General features: G+C 36.8%; 1 protein-coding gene across 12 annotated transcripts in view; it reads right to left on the reverse strand.

The window, feature by feature from the left end:
* Window positions 1-20,260, reverse strand: part of PTPN13 (protein tyrosine phosphatase non-receptor type 13) — a 217,638-nt gene that overhangs the window by 170,525 nt on the left and 26,853 nt on the right. The gene's annotated exons all lie outside the window — the stretch shown is intronic.

Consider the following 20,260-nt stretch of genomic DNA (forward strand, 5'->3'; position numbering starts at 1 on the left):
CATTCAGGTAAAGGAGGAGTGGAAAGGAGACCCTGCAGCCACAGCGGGAGAAGGCAGACACAATGCATCTCATCTAATTCTATTCACTGATTGATTTCTATATTTCCAATATATGTAACTATAAATTGTCCACTGAATGGACTTAACTATTTCTAGAGCCAGGTTTGCTGCTCAAGAGGTTCAGAGCAAGCCTCCCCAAGACATGCCATTTTGGCATGTGAATTATTTTGAGCTGATGGCAATAGAGACCCTGAAGGCTCGCGAGAAATTTTTACCTCTCCTTAAAGAATTTAAATTTGGGGCCTTGCGCATAGTAGCAGTTATTATTAGAGACTACTTTTTTTTTTTTTCACCTATCTAGAGGACAGGGCAAACATCTAATTACTGAACATCTGCTTTTCTTATTGTCCTTTATAAGACCTTCCTCACCTCTAAAGCCCTAAGGTGCCTTACCTTATACTTAGTTCAGAATGCCATACTGTATCTCGTTTTAACTTTCTCTCTCCAAACCTCTTACTTGTGAGGGTCTCTGATTCTCTTGCATATGTAATTAAATTTGGTTGTTTTCTCTTGTTCATCTCTCATGTAGATTTAATTATTAGACTAATCAAAAGAACCTTAAAGAGTAGAGGAATGTTCCCTCCTCCCCCACATTGCCAATTTACCATTTGCCCCAGGGAACATCATTTCACCTCCAAATCTCAGTTTTTTATTTGTGATATAGGAATAATAACAATAACAATGACAAAAATAATAACAATACTGTTTTAAGGTGACTATGACAAGGAAAGAAGTTATACCTATAAGCATGCTTCATAATCTAAGACTCGACAAAAATGTAGAAAGGTGCCTTTGTGATAACATTTTTTAGGGTCATTTTTTTCAATGGCATTCAATTAAGTAGGTGATATACTGATAACTTTGAAGGTTTTCTATGGGTCTCAATAATCCTATTTTCATTTTGGAAGGGAGAAATGCAGCTAGTCAAAACTTCCTATATAGATTTTTGTGAACTGATAATTCTTGAAAAGAAAATTGCTCTTTACTAAGATTACGACTGAGATAAAACCAACTTAAGTATAACATGCAATGTATATATTATGGTAGGCAGAAGAAACTAGAGGAAATGCAGAATGTTAAATAGTTATTTTCTGTAATTATATCTTTTGTTAGATTTAAAATTTAACCTATACAAGATTAATAAAAAAGCTAATATTTTCATTTTATTTACATTTATAATAATTTAATTCAGACTGAAAAAAAGCAACTCCAGCTACAAATGAGAACAGCTTTGTCCTGTTACTTTCCTTTCCAAATGTTTACTATACAGCATTTTATGCATGGAGTCTGCCTTGAGGGGTGTCTACTTAAACATACAATGTGATAGTTAAAATGGAAGATATAAAATATTGCTTTGAAAAGCCAAAAGTTTTTATTTAGCTTATGTAAGAAGTATATTTAGCTTGGATGATTATTTATTCAGATCCCTTCACTACCACCAAAACTCTATGGGTTTTTCTTGTACTTTATTATAATAAAAAAGGAAAAAAAAATTAAATTTATTAAAGTGAAAAAGAGAAACTTCATTCTTTTCTAAGAGATATCGGAGTTATTTTCTAAATAAAACACTATATTAAATTGTAAGTTTCAACAGAGGCATCAAGATACTATTAGCAATCAGATACTAATATGACTTGTGAAAACGATTATCCTGTTGCAAATTTTCAAGGTAATACGTCTAAGAAACAGTTAGGCAGCTCTGAAGCCAACATACACAGGTATAAAAGTAGAGAAAACACTGCAGAAGGAGAGTTTCTTTGAAGAGAGTTGTGCTGAGTTTTCTGCTTCCCCAAATATGGGTGTGGGAAAGTGTCATTGTTTCACCCCAAGCAAGTTAAAGGAAGCTTCAGTAGGACACCTTGGAGTATTTGATGTATGTTCCCTAGAGTTAGGGGGGACACTACAGGCTGATGCCTGAGGCTTTAGGGATGTAAAGGCTTACACCGCACTCCGAGGCGGCAGCCAGTGGGGAGAAGGGGGCACACAAGAGAGTCAGGGTGCAGTGGCGTGCTGTATTGGGGGCTACTACTCTCCAATTAGAGGAAGAGGGGTGGGGCCAGAAGCAGGTCTACACTGAGGGTCAGCCTGGAACTAAGAAATTCTATCCAGAAAATGTCCCCAATTATATTCTGGTAATTGTTCTACAACTCTGTGTTTACACTAAAAAAACCACTGAAGACATATTTGAAAAAGGTGAATTTTATGGTATGTGAATTTCAATAAAGTTGTTTAAAAAATCCTACCCAGGGTACCACTCAAAGTTCCCAGAGTACCACTGAAAGAACAAGAAAGGGGGAGAAGAAGAGAGTAAGAAAAGGAAGATTGGGGGGAGAGAAAGAGGAGGAGGAAAAGAGAAGAAGAAAGAAGAATTAGGTACTGGCTAGTAAGAGGAAAAAAAATTTTGAATTATCACAGGTACTGTGGTTCCAGTGAAGGATTCGGAAGAACTCACACAAGTACACACAAGAGAAGGGTCATCCTTAAACACTCCTCTTTCTTTCTCTCTCAAAATCAATCAATTAAAAAATTTTTAAAGAATGCCATACTCCTGTAATTACTGAACCTCAAGATTTAATGTAATGTTAAAGCAGCTTTCTAAAAATCAAACAACAAAACTATACCTAATAAATTGCCTGCCATCACTATCTTTGGTAATTGCCTACCATACCATTACCTTCTCTCTCCATTAATTTTATTCGCCTTTATTATAGCTTTCCAGATTCACTACCTTCAAATACAAGAGAAGACCAGGGAATAAAAGAAATGCAGAAGTGGAAGAGGGGTGCAAAAGAATGAAGAAAAAAATAGCTTGAAGTCAATCAATAGATGAGGGTAGCAATTCTTAAGTCTATTAACTTTAATTGTTACTTCATACACAATACTAGGTAACCTGGGATATAAATATATACGACTGGCATACTTTACTATCAAAATGGGCCTGCTTTACAATAACAACCTGTCTATGAGTAAACTAATGAATTAGAAATGTTTACATTGATTTTAAGGAAACAGGGCCATAAGAGGATCCTGTTTCAAGAACAAAGCTACTATAAAATATAGCTCTTGTGTGGCCACCAGTTTGGGGCAAAGATCCACTCACCCCCCTGGATAAGAACTTGTCACTGAGCAGTAAGAAACCACAGTCAGTTGAGAAGGCAACCCCCCAAACTGCATACATCTTTTACCCAGGAAGATTCACCATGCAGCTTATAACAGTTTAAGAGAAGCAAACACGTATATTAGTATTTTTTAAATTAATGAATCTGTACATATTAGGTATTTTAGCTGCTCATAATGTTTAAGAAAATATGGTCTGTTAGAATAAGAGATTATCCTTGTGATTCCAATTTAAATAATGCTGAGAAAATGGGTTGAGATACTTTAATGTGTAAAATACCACTGGAACATATAAGAGAACTTAAGTCTTAACATATTTATAAATTTCCATTCATTAGAAGAAGATTTATGTAAGTATTTGGGAACTTTATGTTGTCAGTTACACTACTAAATATTTTTTTAAGACTTAAGTTATACAAATGCAGTTTTAAAATATTTAAGAGAGTTCAACAAAGTATGAAAATGGGACAATAAATTTTAAAGCCCCTTCAATTGACTTAAAATATTCTACCTATAGAGTAAAATATTAAAATTGATGGTACAGCTTAACCACCAGGTTTTAGGATGTTTCATTAAGAATATTTATTTTTAGATAATTTTCAATTAAGCTTTTATGTATATAATACCTGGGAGGCCTTTTTCATAAGTTAGGAGGAAATCATTGTAATCCTGAATAGACAAACTTTTTTAGATGTGACACTAAATGTATGATCAATGAAAGAAAAAAAAAGATCAATTGGGCTTCATCAAAATGAAAACCTTTGTTCTTTAAAAATAACTGTCAAAAGAGTAAAAAGACAGCCCACAAATGAAAGAAAAATACTTTCAGAGTGCATAACTGATAAAGGACTTACATCTAGAATATATTTTAAAACTCCTGAAAGCATAATAAGAAAATAAAGAATCCCAATTTTTTTAATGGGCAAAAGATTTGAATAGACACTTCATCATATGAGAGATATAAATGGCAAATGAAAGATGCTCAACATTATTAGTTATCAGAGAAGTGGAGATTAAAATAATGAGACACACACACCTGCATAGCTATCAGAAAAGCTAAAATGAAAAAGACTCACCATACAAACTGTTCACACATGTGGAAGACCCAAATTCTCACACATTGCTAGTGGGATGTAAAATGGTACTCTTTGGGAAACTGTTTGTTTAAAGAATTTCTTAAAAAGTTCTATAAGTCTATAACATAAGTCTATTATATGAACTACTCATTCTACTTCAAGGTATTTTCTCAATAGAAATTAAAGCACACAGCCACACAAGACTTATACGTAAATGTTCGCAGCAGTTTTATTCATAGCAGACAAAAACCAGAAACAATCAAATGTCTATCAACAGGTGAATGGACTTTAGTATAATCCCACAATGGAATACTAAGCAACAAAAAGGAATAAACTATTGTTGATACATACAAAAATATGGATCTCAAAATAAGTATGATGAGTAAAGTTAGACAAAAGTATACACTTTATGATTACATTTGTACAAAATTATAAAACATGCACCTCATTTGCAGTTACAGAAAGCAGATCAATTGCCTGAAGGTGGCACTGTCCCATGGAGAGGCATGTAAGAGTGATGACAAAGGAACATGAGAAAATGGTTGGGGATGATAAGTATGTTGATCACCTTCATTGTGATCATGGTTTCATGGAATGTATGTATGTCAAAATTTATTAAATTGTACACTTTAATTATGTACAGTTTATTTTGAGTCAACTATGCCCCAATAAAGCTGTTTGAAAGAGAAAATAAAAACTAATCCATATTTCTTTTCTTTGTTTCATGAACCTGACTGGATTTTTTTATTGTCAGGAGAAGCCAAGTCCCAATTTCAGTTTACACATAGTTTTGTTTCTGGCTTTTTTTTTTATTGCTTTTAAATTTGTTCTCTAAAAGTTAACTTCTCCCTTTAAAAAAAAAAATTGTAAAACTAAAGAAACCAAAACCCATGGCTAAGGCTTAAGATCTTTCCTCCTTAGACAAATAGTCAAAGCATGTCTAAGATGCCATGTAACTTAATGTTTATAAAGTTAGAGTTTGTGGAGTGGTGGCCCAGTCATTGTTTTAAAATCCAGTACTCAAGATAGCAATCTCTTTTTTTCTCTCTTGATTTCTAATTTACTAAAGGGTTTACAGGTAAAATGATGACTACAATAACTCCAGGACAACTTAAATAATGTTCAGTTCTTTCTACTTTTTAACCTTTGATCCACAGTGATCAACACAAAGACAGATGTACACAAAGTAGAAATAATAAAAACACTATTAGGGCTCTAACAGACCAACAGCTAATCTCTCTAATGAAACAAATACATTAATATTTCTTTCCATTAGGGTAAATACAGACCAGTTAGTAGAGATAAAAAAATTATTGCCCAAAATAATTAGGAAAGAAATAATAAGATACTAAGAAAGAAATAAGATTTTAAAAAGAAAAAGAGAAAACTCAGTGCTTTAATTGCATGCTGCATGTGTCTAAACATTTTTATTGAAGTTGGAGCAATGCATAACACTTGTCAACTTTTCCATTGTACTTTCCCAGTGAGAAAAAAGAAACTAAAATAAACACAAGTTTGAATTGCCTTTCTGGGTCTCTGGCTCATGTCAACTACTTATCTAAATAGAAATCATATATGCCTGCCCCTGTTTTCAAGGACAGCTTCAAAAAACCAGAAGGAAAACTCTGGAATTCTCAAGCCCTCTCTGTATGATTTAAACTGATGAATAAAGTAAAATTCCGAATTTCACATTTGTTGTATTTCTCCTCACCCACTGAGGGTACCAACAAAACAGTGTAATGGTAGAATTTTGGTTTTGAGAATTGTCTTCCTAGAGTAACCCCTCCTCTACACCCGCTGATTTTTCTTAAGATCAGTTTTAGGAAACTTGCTGATCTTCCTCAAGAAATACAGACTTAAGCCCTGGCCGGGTGGCTCAGCTGGTTAAGAGCATACCCAAGCTGACACGAGCAAGAAAATGGAAACTTCAGACCTGTGGCTGCAAGGAACTGCATCTGCCAACAGTCAGCTTCGACAAAGACCGTAAGGTTCAGATGAGATTTCCACTCCGGCGAACACCTTGATTTCTGCCTGCTACAACTCTACCCCGAGTTTCCAGTTCACGAGTGCCTGGACTTCTGACCCACAGGAACTATAAGGTAATAAATCTGTATTGTTTTAAGCTGCTAATAATTTTGTGATAACTTTTTACATAGCAATAGAAGATAAATACAAACAGAATACAGATTTTGAAGAAAATATACCAAAGTAAACCACCTATACTTCTAATCTTAGGTTTTGTGGATAATGCATTTAGACCATTAAATAGGATCTTCTAAGACTGGGACAATTCTACATAAATTAATCATTGTCTTTCTAGACCTCAAGCTTTTTACAACCTATCGCTTCACATTTTAATTAGTAGAGCAATTTGCACTGAGGTACCTTTCATCATATTCTGTTTGGGATGCCAGGTTAGATGTTCCAAAAGGTTGACCAAAACTCACTCCACTCCAAAGTACAGTTAACTTAAAATAAGCAGGACAAACAATCACAGGCTAGCTATTACAGCATTTCCTGCTGCTTTTCTGATTTTCTAGCATTTAGCATTCCCAAGGTGAGGCAATATTTCGGAAGCCATAATGTAACTGATAAGCAAGACGCCAGCTTAGGTATTAGAAGGCAGAAGACAACAAACACTATCTACTCAGAAAAAAATAGAAGTTAAATATTGAAGGTTAAAGTGTCTGTCTTCTCCTCTTGTTCTTTCTTACAAGTCTACTAAATCTAAAAAGTTTTGGGCAAATTTATATTGTGGTAAAATAAAATAGCAGGTGTAAATTCATTTTAATGTGGAAAAAAATCAACTCTGATTCCACAGAAAACAAATGAGAACAGGAAACCCAAATAACTTCACAAGTGATTGATGAAGCATAATAAATTTAGGCATACAAGTAATTGCAAGAATAGTTTCAACTTAATATTTGAAGACAGGCAAAATTTCTACTCAATTTTTTCTATTATAAAAATGATTCTGGTGTTACCAATTTGCATTTTGAAATATTTTATTACATTTCAACTTTTAAAATATCTAATTTTATATATAAGCAGTTACACAAGAGATATTAATGTTGAATATTGTTCATTACGCAATCTTCATATTATTTTACCTATCATTGTGACAACTAAATTAGACTATTGCTTATAATTTAAATAATGACTTACAAGAATGAATAAACTTAATCTCAAACCATGTGGTGTGAGCTACTCCCTTATTTTGTGGCAATTCAACTAACTATAAAGATGTATTTCTCAAAGTAGAGCTATTATACCTACAACTATCATTTTAATTAATTACACAGCACCGTGCAACTATCATAAATAAGAATAGCCAATATGTAAAAATATTGGAGCCCTTTTCATGTGAGAAGATAAAGGAATTCTCATTTGTAGACAGATAATGACAAAGTAATTTTGGACACTTTTTCAAATTTAGTATTCATATAGTAAGGTTAGAAAAACTGGAATAATGCACTTTTCTACATCTCACTTGTCAAAATTATGAATTTGTCATTATATCACCTCATTTAATTTAACTCTAATCAATGTTATTCAGGTCAAAATTAATTTTTAGTTACACAACCTCCAACTATTCTCATAAAGCTAGTGTTCTTTATATCCAGTTTCTAACGGAGAATTCACCTGCCATTAAGACCAATCACCTTAGGATGGATTATTCCTGAATTTATCTGCAGCCTTGAAACAGCCCTGCTTCAAATTCTAGATCCACAATTTTAACTATGTACTGTACATTTTTGCCCAGATAGATACAGTCCTCTAATATCAAATTCAACAAATCTAAAAAACAAAATCTTGTTCTCCAAATTAGCCCCTCTCACCACCTCACACAGGTTAATGAGACCACCATTCCCCTAACCACCAGGCTCAAAACCCTCACCTTTCACTTCTTTCCCTCCCCTCCCTCCTTAGTCTTCTCACCAAGAACTGTTGCTTATTCATTCTTGATCTCTTCTCAAATTAATCTCTCTCTACTACCCATTTCCCCTCTCATTCTGTTCATATAAGTACCTTTGAATATTTAAAAATAGTAATTATTCCGCAACTATACTTCTATGACTTTCATTCTTCACTTCTAATCTTACCATGAGATTCATCCATGTTCACTTGTGTTGCTTATTCACTTTCACTATTGGTTAGGATTCTATTGTTGGAATTTGGATTTTTCTTGTGGTTTTCTTTTTGCTGTTGTTGTTAATAAAAGTAATGTTGCTATAAACATTTTTTGTACCTGCATGCACAAATTGAATAGCAATTCAATTATTATAAAGTATGTATATCTTGGCCATCGCTCATTTGGTTAGAGCATTGTCCAAATAGACCTACATTGTTGGTTCAATCTCAGGTCAAGGCACATACAAGAAGCAACCAATGAATACATAAATAAATGGAATAAATCAATGTTTCTCTCTCTCTCCCTCACACACATACATGCACACATACACAGTCCCTTAAAAAAACAGTAAACAATATATTTTTTAATAATGAAGTATGCCATATATTTGACATTTGGGTAAAGCAACTTGCTTTTCAAAGTGATTAGATCCATTTATAGTCTATCAAGTAGCATAAGACTTTGTTATATAAAACTGCAGTGCTAGATATTCAGAGTTTTTTATATCACACTGAGGTAAGAAATGTCTTCACCCTATAGTATCTTTAACCATTCATTCATTCATTCATTTTTGGGGGGAGAGTAGAAGGGAAAAAGAGAGGAGAAAAACATCAATCAGTTGCCTCTTACATGCACCTTGATGGGGGACCAAACCCATTCACCCTCACTGGGAATCGAACCAGTGACCTTGCACTTTGTGGGATGATGCCCAACCAATAGGGGCATGCAGAGCAAGGCTAACCCTGTAGTTTTTTAAAATATACTTCATTGGTTATGCTATTATACTTGTCCCAATTTTCTCCTTTTGCCCCCCTCTACCTAGTATCCTCCATCCCCTGCTGCAATCAAATCCCTTAGTTCATGTCCGTGGGTCATACATATAAGTTCTTTGGCTCATCCATTTTCTATACTGTTCTTAACATTCCCCTCTCTATTCTGTACCTACCAGTTTGTACTTAATCCCTGCATCTTTTCCCCCATTCTGCTTCGTCCCACTCCCAACAGATAACCCTCAAAATGATCTCTATAACTACGATTCTGATTCTCTTCTGCTTGTCTGCTTAGTTTGTTTTTTACATTCAATTGTTAATCTTGGTGAATTTATTGCCATTTTAATGTTCATTGTTTTAATTTTCTTTTTTTTTTCTTATTAACATTTCACATAATAATGGCTTAGTGATGATGAACTCCTTTAGATTTACCTTATCTGGGAGGCACTTTATCTGCCCTTTCATTATAAATGAGAGCTTTGCTGGATAGAGTGACTTAGGTTGTAGGTCCTTGACTTTCATGACTTCAAATACTTTTTTCCAGCCCCTCCGTGCCTGTGAGGTTTCTTTTGAGAAATCAGCTGATAGTTTTATGGGAACTCCTTTGTAGGTAACTCTCTGCTTTTTTCTTGCTGCTTTTCAGATTCTCTTTAAACTTCGGCATTTTTTTTTAAAGATTTTATTTATTTATTTATATTTAGAGGGGAAGGAGAGAGGGAGAGAAACATCAATGTATGGTTGCCTTTTGTGCGTCCCCTGCTGGTAGTTAGCCTGCAAGGAACCAGCCTGCAACTGAGGCATGTGCCCTGACCGGGAATCGAACCGCAATCATCTGGTCCGCAGGCCTGCGCTCAATCCACTGAGCCACGCCAGCCAGGGCTTAAACTTCGGCATTTTAATTATGTGTCTTGGTGTGGTCCTCTTTGCATCCATCTTGTTTGGGACTCTCTGTGTTTCCTGGACTTATATGTTTATTTCCTTCACCAAATTAGGTAAGTTTTCTTTCATTAGTTTTTCAAATAAGTTTTCAATTTCTTGCTCTTTTTCTTCTCCTTCCAGCACCCCTATGATTCAAATATTGACGTTTAAAGATGTGCTAGAAGCTTTGTAGCCTATCCTTTTTTATTCTTCTTTCTTCTTATTTTTCTGATTGAATGTTTTTTTATCTTCCTTATGTTCCAAATCATTGATTTGATTCTCAGCTTCATTCACTCCGCTGTTGGTTCCCTGTAATTTTTTCTTTATTTCACTTAGTATAACCTTCATTCCTGCCTGGGTCTTTTTTTATGTTGTTGAAGTACCCAATGAGTTCCTTGGGTATCCTGAATAACCAGCTTTTTGACTCTGCATCTGGTAGATTGCTTATTTCCATTTTGTTTAGTTCTTTTTCTGGAGTTTTGTGCTGTTCATTTATTTGGGCCCTATTTTTTTGTCTCCCCATTTTGGCAGCCTCCCTGTGCTTGTTTCTATGTATTAGGTAGAGCTTCTTTGACTTTCTGTCTTAGTAGAGTGCCCTACTGTAGAAAATAAATGAGTAAGTTGGGTGGGGCAGAGCCTTAGATAATCACCAGAGCAGGGCAACCTGTGTGAACCAGGTTGATGGAAACTCCAATACGGTATCTCCACTCTGCAGCTCTATGTGTGGGAAGGCTCAGAAAGGGGACAATGCTGCTGCCTTGCCTCTGCAGTTTTGTCTGGGAGGAAGCTGTACCCCAGCACTCACCCTGATGTCAGATACTTCAATATCTCCCCATATGCCACTAGTGCCCTTCCAGCTATGGCCCTTGGTGCTGAAGACCACAGGGAGTGAGCCTGCATAAGTTTTAAGTCTTATGGGAGCCATCTAAGAGGAGACTCCTGAGAATCCTGCAATTTCTTCCACCACCCTAACCCCAGTGGAATTTCTGGCCAGAGGCTATGGGGACTTATCCTTTGGCACTGGAACCTGAGCTAGTGGTCTGGTGTGAGGCAGTGATCTGTCACTCCCAAGGTATCCCTCCTGATTTTTATCTACCACACGTGTGTGGGACTGCCCATTCTGAGTCTCTCAGTTTCCACACTTCTCCACATCTCTGCCCCTGCTACTTGTCTGGATGAATGTGGCTTCTTTAAGTCCTTGGTTACTGGAATTCCATACAGCTCAATTTTATGAAGAATCTGAGTGTTATTTGTGTTGCAGTCTAGTTGCAATATTTGTTGTGGTTATGCAAAGGGGTGAGCCATGAAGTCCATCCTGTAGTTTGAATTTACATTTTGGTAATCACTAGTGAGCTTGAACATTTAGTGTCTGAGTTTAGTTACTATATTAGTTTGCTAGGGTTACCATAATGAATCCCTCAGATTAGGTGCTTTAAACAAAATAAATTTATTTTCTCTCAGTTCTGGAGGGTAGAAATCTAAAATCAAGATGCTGGCAAGGTAATTTCTTCTGAGGTCTCTCTCCTTGACTTGTAGATAGCTGTCTTCTTTGTCTGTTAATGTGGTCTTCGATAACTCACTACTTAAACCTTAACTGACTACATCATATATAAAAATTGAATAAAGTGTGGTACTTGACATTTAAAAAGAAAAAAAACTCAATATTCATTGACTTGAAAGAAAAAAATAACAATTATAATACATTGTGTTAAATGTTATAATGGCTCAAAGTGCCATGGGATTCCAAAACAGGTATTTAATCAGATCAGAAAAAAAGATTCTAGAAATGATTCTGAGGTTGGGGTGAGGAAAGTAACTTGAGTTAATAGGAAGGGATAAATAGGAGGAAGATAGATGAAGAGAAGAAAAGGGGGTTATTATATTTAAGGTTCTCTAGTCAGAGACTATAACCTGAATGAAAAAACAGATATGGCATTAGAAGGTGATAAAAATAGTAGGAATTTTTATTTTAACAGGATTCAAGTCAACAGTTTGGAGTAAAAGGAAGAAATAAACATTCAACTAGAACAGACTGAAGAAACAAGAATTCAAAAAAAAAATGAGGAGATACTTAGGATCCTCCAGGACAACTCTGAACATTCTAACATCCAAATCATAAGAGCACCAGAAGAAGAGGAAGAGCAAGAAATTTAAAACTTACTTGAAAAGATAATAAAGATTTTCCCCAATCTGGCAAATAAAATAGATTTCCAGAAAGTACAGGAAGCTTAGAGAGTCCCAAAGAAATTGGACCCAAGGAGGAACACGTCAACAGATACCATAATTACATCACCCAAGATTAAAGATAAGGAGAGAATCTTAAAAGCAGCAAGAGAAAAGCAGCGAGTTATCTACAAAGAAGTTCCCATAAGACTGTCAGCTGATTTCTCAAAAGAAACCTTGCAGGCTAGAAGGGGCTGGAAAAAAGTATTTAAAGTCATGAAAGGCAAGGACCTACATCCAAGATTACTCTACTCAGCAAAGCTATCATTTAGAATGGAAGGGCAGATAAAGTGCTTCCCGGATAAGGTCAAGTTAAAGGAGCTCAGCATCACCTTATATGAAATGTTAAAGGAACTTATCTTCAAAAAAGGATGTGATCAAAACTATGAACAGTAAAATGACAACAAGCTCACAAGTATCAACAACCAAACCTAAAAAAAAAACCATGAAAACAAAAGCAAACTAAGCAAACAAGTAGAACTGGAACAGAATCACAGAACTGGAGATCACATGGAGGGTTACCAGCAGGGAAGGGGAGGGAGGAAATGGGAGAAAAAGTACAGGGAATAAGAAGTATAAATAGTAGACAAGGGGAGGTTAAGAATAGTACAGAAAATACAGAAGTCAAAGAACTTGTATGTACGAGGCATGGATATGACCTAAGGTGGGGGATGCAGATGGGAGAGGGTGTGCAGGGTGGAGGGGAATAAAGGTGGGAAAATGAGCAACTGTAATAGCATAATCAAAAAAAATATATATATATGTTTTAAAAATAGAAAAATGGAGGGGAGAAAAAAATGAGTCTACAGCAGTAAAAGCCAGACCATGAAAGGTATTTTTGTGATTTAGTGAAGTACCATATTTTGGGGTATATAATAAATACACTTCCATATATAATATGCACCCATGCTTTTGTGCACATTATACAAATGTTTATTANGGAGGGGAGAAAAAAAATGAGTCTACAGCAGTAAAAGCCAGACCATGAAAGGTATTTTTGTGATTTAGTGAAGTACCATATTTTGGGGTATATAATAAATACACTTCCATATATAATATGCACCCATGCTTTTGTGCACATTATACAAATGTTTATTATAGCTATAGTATGTAATTATTTTTGTTACATAGTATGTTATTTTTTCCTCAAAACTTTGGGTGAAAAAAGGGGGCATTATACACAGCAAAATATGGTAGTTTGGATTTTACACTGAAACCTAGAGGAGACCCTGATAAATTTTAGGGTAAGACATTAAAATTATGAAATATAAATTTTTAAAAAAAACATTTCAATTTTAGGACTAATGGAACTCTTGAACTATAGATTTGGAAATGATCAGTATGTAAGTGATGAACAAAATCATGAGTGTGGATAGAGACATTCAGGAAGAATATATATTTGTTTAAAAAGCCACATATAGAGACCTACAAAATACCAGTATTTCAAAGTTAGAGGAGGAAAAAAAACCTACAAAGGTTTTGTGTGTTTCTGGCTACTTCTACCAAGAAGTAACCAGAGACACACAAATATTCACACACACGCAGAAATAGCCAGACAAACAAGAAGAAAACCAGAAGATTGTTACGTGAGAAAGGATGAAAGAGAAGTTTCACACAGGAGATTGGTAGAACATGAGAGTAAGAATATGGATTTTTGTGCCAGGGTGTCTTGGGTTAAAACACTAGCTCTGTAACTTCTAATAAATTATTTAATATTTCTAGGCCCAGCTTCCTTCTCAAAACAAGTTGCAAACAGTTCCTATCTCACAGGATGTTGGCAAAAATTAAATTGAGACACATATAAATTCTATGGTTCCTGATGCAGAATTAAAAAATCAATAATTGTTATTCTTCATCATCATCATCATTCTCAATCAATACAGAGAAGTCATGCAATAATATAGGAGCATATGGATTTGGCTATCTGGGTGTCATAGTAAGTGTATCCAAAGAAGTTTTAGTCGACTTCCGCCAAGATGGAGGCATAGGTGGGAACACTGTGCCTTCTCCCATAACCAAGTTTGAAGACAAAAAAGGTTTGGAGAACTAGGACACATCCAAAGACCAGAAAACGGAATTATACGGGAGTCCAACAACTACGAACCGTTCAACGGGGACGGTAAGAGAGGCGGAGCCAGCAGCAGAGCTGGGTCGGGCAGGACAGATCCCCCGACCTGGGCGCGCAGGCAGCCCGGAACCAGTCGGGGTGTGGGGCAGACTGACCAAGGTCGCACATTCGCACACAGTGAGACGGACCACACAGGCCCCAGGGGGCGAACCCAGTGGTGGAGGGCTGATGGCGGTGGCACACTCGCGTGCAGTGGAACGAAACACGTGGGCCTGGTGACGGTGGTGGCTGCAGCGCCGGCAGGCGGGAGACGGGAAGCCATTGTCCCTCTTTGACATACAACGTCCCCCCACATACAACGTCACAACCCAGCGACTCAGTTGCCCTGTTCTAGTGAACACTTTAGGGCTCTGATCCTGCTACGGAACAGGCACGAACAGCCCAAAAGATGGTGCAAGAAGAACTCAAAGTCCCAGAGCCAATAACTCTAAGCGACCGAGAAATTGCCAGCCTCTCAGAAGCACACTTCAAGACACTATTTATCAGGATGCTCACAGAACTGGTTGATTATAGTCATAAATTAGAGGAACATAGTCACAAATTAGAGGAACATATGAAGGCTAAACTAATTGAAATGAAGGGAGATACACAGGAAACCAATAGTGATGGAAAGGAAACTGGGACTCAAATCAAGGGAGTGGGCCAGAAGGAAGAACAAAACATCCCACCAGAAAGAAATGAAGAAATGAGAATTCAAAAAAATGAGGAGAGGCTTAGGAACCTCCAGGACATCTTTAAACGTTCCAACATCCGAATTATAGGGGTACCAGAAGGGGGAAAGAAACAGCCACGAGTGGAAAACGTATTTGAACAAATAATAAAGGAGAACTTCCCCAGTCTGGCAAAGGAAATAGACTTCCAGGAAATCCAGGAAGCTCAGAGAGTGCCAAAGAAGTTGGACCCAAGAAGGAACACACCAAGGCACATCATAATTACATTAGCCAAGACTAAAATGAAGGAGAGAATCCTAGAAGCAGCAAGGGATAAGGGGACAGTCACCTACAAAGGAGTACCCATCAGACTGTCAGCGGATTTCTCAAAAGAGACCTTACAGGCAAGAAGGGGCTGGAAAGAAGTATTCCAAGTCATGAAATCCAAAGACCTACAGCCAAGATTGCTTTATCCAGCAAAACTTTCATTTAGAATGGAAGGACAGATAAAGTGCTTCTCAGATAAGGTCAAGTTCAAGGAGTTCATCATCACCAAGCCCTTATTATATGAAATGCTAAAGGGACTTATATAAGAAAAAGAAGATGAAAAATATTAACAGTGAAAGGACAGCAAACACACAGTTATTAACAACCTCACCTAAAATAAAAGCAAACCAAGAGGACAGCTAGATCGGGAGTGGAACCATAGAAATGAAGAACACATGGAGGGTTAGCAACAGGGGGGTGGGAGGGGGAGAAGGGGGGAGAAAGCACAGAAAATAGCATAGATGGTAGGTAGAAAATAGATAGGGGGGAGGGCAAGAATAGTGGGGGAAATATAGAATCTAAAGAACTTGAGACACGTGGTTATAAACTAAGGGGGGGAGAATGTGGGGGAGGGAGTGTGCGGGTGGAGGGGAATGAAGGGGGGGAATAGAACAACTGTAATGGTATAATCAATAAAATATATTTTCTAAAAAAAGAAGTTTTAGTCTAGGAGAGAAACCAAGTTGATGTAGAATAGGAAGCAAACAGAATCTTAAGTGCTGACTAATTTCTGGAAGCCTGGGTGGCAACAGAAGTAAAATTAGGATGACAAATTTGAAGGTGAGGGTTGGATGGTATTTGCTTTAATTTTAAATATATAAGGGACTTTGTGTTTATATGTGGAGGGAAACAATAAGTGAAGAGGTTGAAGATACAGGAGGAAATATACCACTAATAGGCAAGGTCACAAAGGTCACATCAGATGCTTCACCAGGTCCACTGAATTTAAAGGGGAAGAAGCATGTACACAGATGAAAATAAATTAGGTGGAGAACTTCTTGACTAATGGCCTCACTGGCTGAGTATGGTAGTCTCCTGATTTTTTAAAAATGCTTAGTACATGTCTATTTGCTTACATACCCCAAAGATTAACTTACTTTTAGGATGTTCTCAGAAATCTGCAGCTCCACAGGTTAACTTCCATAAACAATAATGTTAAGGAATCGCTGCACTAAACACCTTTATATAAAGCTTTAATTCTCAATCCCAATAACTCCTTTCATCAATTTTGATAACAATTCTAAAAGGGCAATCACTGTCAGACTTTCCCTATGACCTCGAGATTAATCATTTGAGTACTTCCTTACCATGCTCACCTTAGATTTTTAGCAATTGGAGGTTCTTGAACTAACTAAAGAATAAAGAGCAATTTTTCTGTTAAAGATTTTATTTACTTACTTTTAGAGAAAGGAGATGGGAAGGAGAGAGGGAGAAAAACATCAATGTGTGGCTGCCTCTCCCACATCCCCTACTGGGACCTGGCCTGAAACCCAGGAATGTGCCCTGACTGGAAAGTGAACCAGTGACCCTCTGGTTTGCAGCCCACACTTAATCCACTGAGCAACACCAGCCAGGGCTAAAGAGCCATTTTAAATGGTACCCTTTCAGCACAGAAAATGGAGATATCAACCAAGGCAAAGGGACTGCTGGCACTGCAGCATATAGCTACAGAATCACAAATCATCCCGTGATGAGAATACTGGTCCCTGGATGTTCTCTCTCTTCACTGCCCCTAAAGCCAGAGGTCAAATCCTCAGCTTTTCCTGGTTGCATTTAGCAACCAAAGAATAATAACAGAGAAGCCAAAGGTTTGCTTGGTGGATGTGGTAGAAAAAAAACAGTAGAAAGCTGCACCAGAGGTTGAGCTATGGGCCATGGACCTCAGCTGGATAATAAAATAAAGCGAGAAATCAAATATATTGGATGAGAATGGGTTCATCCATCTATAGATTATTTAACCATGCATTCATTCCTTCAAATATTTATTAAAACTCAATGTGCTAGGCATTGGTGAGTGTTTGGTTTTTATTCACTCAACTAACAAATATTTATTGTGCACCCACCATAATATGCCAGACAATCTTTTCAGCACTTAAGATACAGCAGTGAACAAACCAAAAATATCTGGCCTCATGGAGTTCATGTTCTGTTAGAAAAGACAGACAATAAATAAGAAAATAAGTTATCATAAGGTGATAAATGCTACAGAGGAAAATAACTCAAGGAGAGCTAGTGAATATCAAGAACGATAGAGAGCACACATTTAAAATGAAATAGTCAGCAAAGTTGAGAGTTTGAGAGTTTGTCCTTTGAGCGAAGATCTGAAAGAAGAGAGGAAGCTGTGCAGATATCCAGGAAAGAACATTCTGAGTAAAAAAAAAAAAACCTAAGGCAGGAGACTGTTCCCCGAATAGCAAAGAGGAACACAGTAAGAGTAAGAAAAAAATAGAAGACAAACTATATAGGGTATTTTAGGTCACTGCTAAATGTCTTGATATGTACAGGTATGAAAAGCTCACTAGAAGGTTTTGAGGAGTTATGTGATCTGATTTGTTTTAAAAGAATCACTCTGGCTGATGTTTTGAGAAAAGACTATAGAAAGGCAAAGGTAGAAGCAAGGAGACAATTAGAAGTCAATGGCAATAAGTCAGGCAAGAAATCATGGTAGCTTGGCTCAAGATGGTAGCTGTGGGACAGTTGGAAATGCCCAGATTCTGGCAACATTCTGAAGTGAGGACCAAAGGAATTTGCTGATATAGATGCTTTTTGCACTGAGAAACTGGCAGGATAAAGTTAACATTAAGTAAATGGAGAAGACCGTGTAAGGAGTTGGGTTTGAAAGGTTTCAGAGTTCAATTCTGTACATGTTAAATTTGTGATGCTAATTAGCCATTCCAATAAAAACACAGATAGCTAGATATGAGTCTGAAATTTAGAGGATAAGTCTGGGATAGAGATATATATTTAGATATTGTCAGTATACAAGCTCTCTCCAGAAGATTCCCAAACTTCCAATCACCAGTGGCCCATAGTTGAAGCCTTCCAAATCATCTGAGTAGTTTCCAAGGAGGAATGATCAGCTTCACACAAAATCTGACGCAGATTTTTTGCTCTACTCACTCAGTCATTTTCAATGTCTCAGCCACACAGTACAATACCCCCACTGACTGGTAAAGTCATCATTGTTCACGCATGTGCATTCCAGTCTACTCTCGTTGGCTGCCAGGTTACACTGATGTAATACAAATCATTCTCATTATATTAACAATGGCTGAACTTTTTCTGGACAGACTTTGCATATACTGACTATGTATTAAAAGAGGAGGAAGAGACCAAAGCGGAGCAGGGAGAATATGACAAAGGGACAGTAGCAAAAGAATGAGAAAGAAAAAGGGGGAAAAAACTAGCTTCTATTATCTCTTATGTATACTCTTACTTGTTATATACAGGGCCTCAACCACTTATGAGAAACTGGACCAGCTCTGTTTTTGTAGTGAGCGTTTCTCAGATTTAGAAGAGTAATGCAATGCTCATACAGTGTTTTATGAAACACCTCCAGCACAGGTCTAGGGCAGCATCCATAATCTAACACATCAGCATTTCTGCAGCAAAACTGTGAATACTGACACTAAGTGGGCTAGATAAAAGCTATAAATAGCCTCATATCTGTTCAAGTCAGGTTTTGTCACCAAAAAAGCTCAGGTCAGAAATGCCTTGAAATGAGTTACAAAGACTTGCTTTTTCAGTCATTTTTGTATTCTGGGATTGCAGATACAAATTCATGAACATTTATTTCATTAAAGAGGCACACTAGCTTAATAAGAAATTCTGTTGTCTTTGGGAGCACTACCTCACAATTCTAGGAACTTGAGAATGGAACTGAACTCAATTAACACTTATATGGTAAAGTCAAGATTATATTTAAGGGCTATCTTCTTTTAAATGGAGGTTAAAATTTAAAACAAATATTCCAAACAAATATTTCCACTGCCTATTGTGAATATAAGAGTTTTTGACCCACTAATTGTTAAAGAGGTCATGCCGCCAACAAAGGACTTTGTCTCCGTTCATGGCATAGAGTGTGAACACCACATGTGTACCCCAGGTCCAGGCTCTGTCTGCCTTTCGAATGGAAAGAATTCAAGAAGCCAGTGAGAAACTAGGACCACAAGATCCAGTTAAAGGTAGAAGCCAGTCTACATGAGAGGGTAATGTTGTAAATCTGTGTTTTAGGGAGAGATAAGAGAGGCTTCAAGAAAAACAGAGAGACTTCCAGACAACAGACACCTTAAACAAAAAGAGCATCTTCCCTGTGATCAGTTAGTTGTACACACTCTAGTAATTAGAGGGAAATAGCTCAGGCTGCAAAGTTGTAATAGTTATTTAACAAATATTTCTGATATCACCTCCAGCACTGTGACTTTATCTGTTTGAGAATATCTGAGAGTACATGCAAATAGCTACAGCTCCAGTAATCTGGACTGTACAAAGAAGACTTAAACAATGGCATTTAATTAATGAGCATAGTGGTGAGTTAATTATATTCAATATTCATTACCCAAGGACTATGTGGCCCAGTATACATGACCATTATGATTAAAAAGATACAATGCTTGCCCTGGCTAGTGTGGCTCAGTGGATTGAATGCCAGCCTGCAAACTGGAAGGTGGCCAGTTTCATGCCCAGTCAGGGCACATGTCTGGGTTGTGGGCCAGGTGCTCAGAAGGGGGCATGCGAGAGGCAACCAATAGATGTATCTCTCGCACACAGAGGTTTCTCTTCCTCTCTTTCTCCTTCCCTTCCCATCTCTCTAAAAATAAATAAATAAAATCTTTAAAAAAAAGGAATATGATGCTTAA

Source organism: Sturnira hondurensis, unplaced genomic scaffold (assembly GCF_014824575.4).
Source record: "Sturnira hondurensis isolate 20B ecotype Veracruz unplaced genomic scaffold, ASM1482457v3 Scaffold0001721, whole genome shotgun sequence".
Classification (NCBI taxonomy): Eukaryota; Metazoa; Chordata; class Mammalia; order Chiroptera; family Phyllostomidae; genus Sturnira; species Sturnira hondurensis.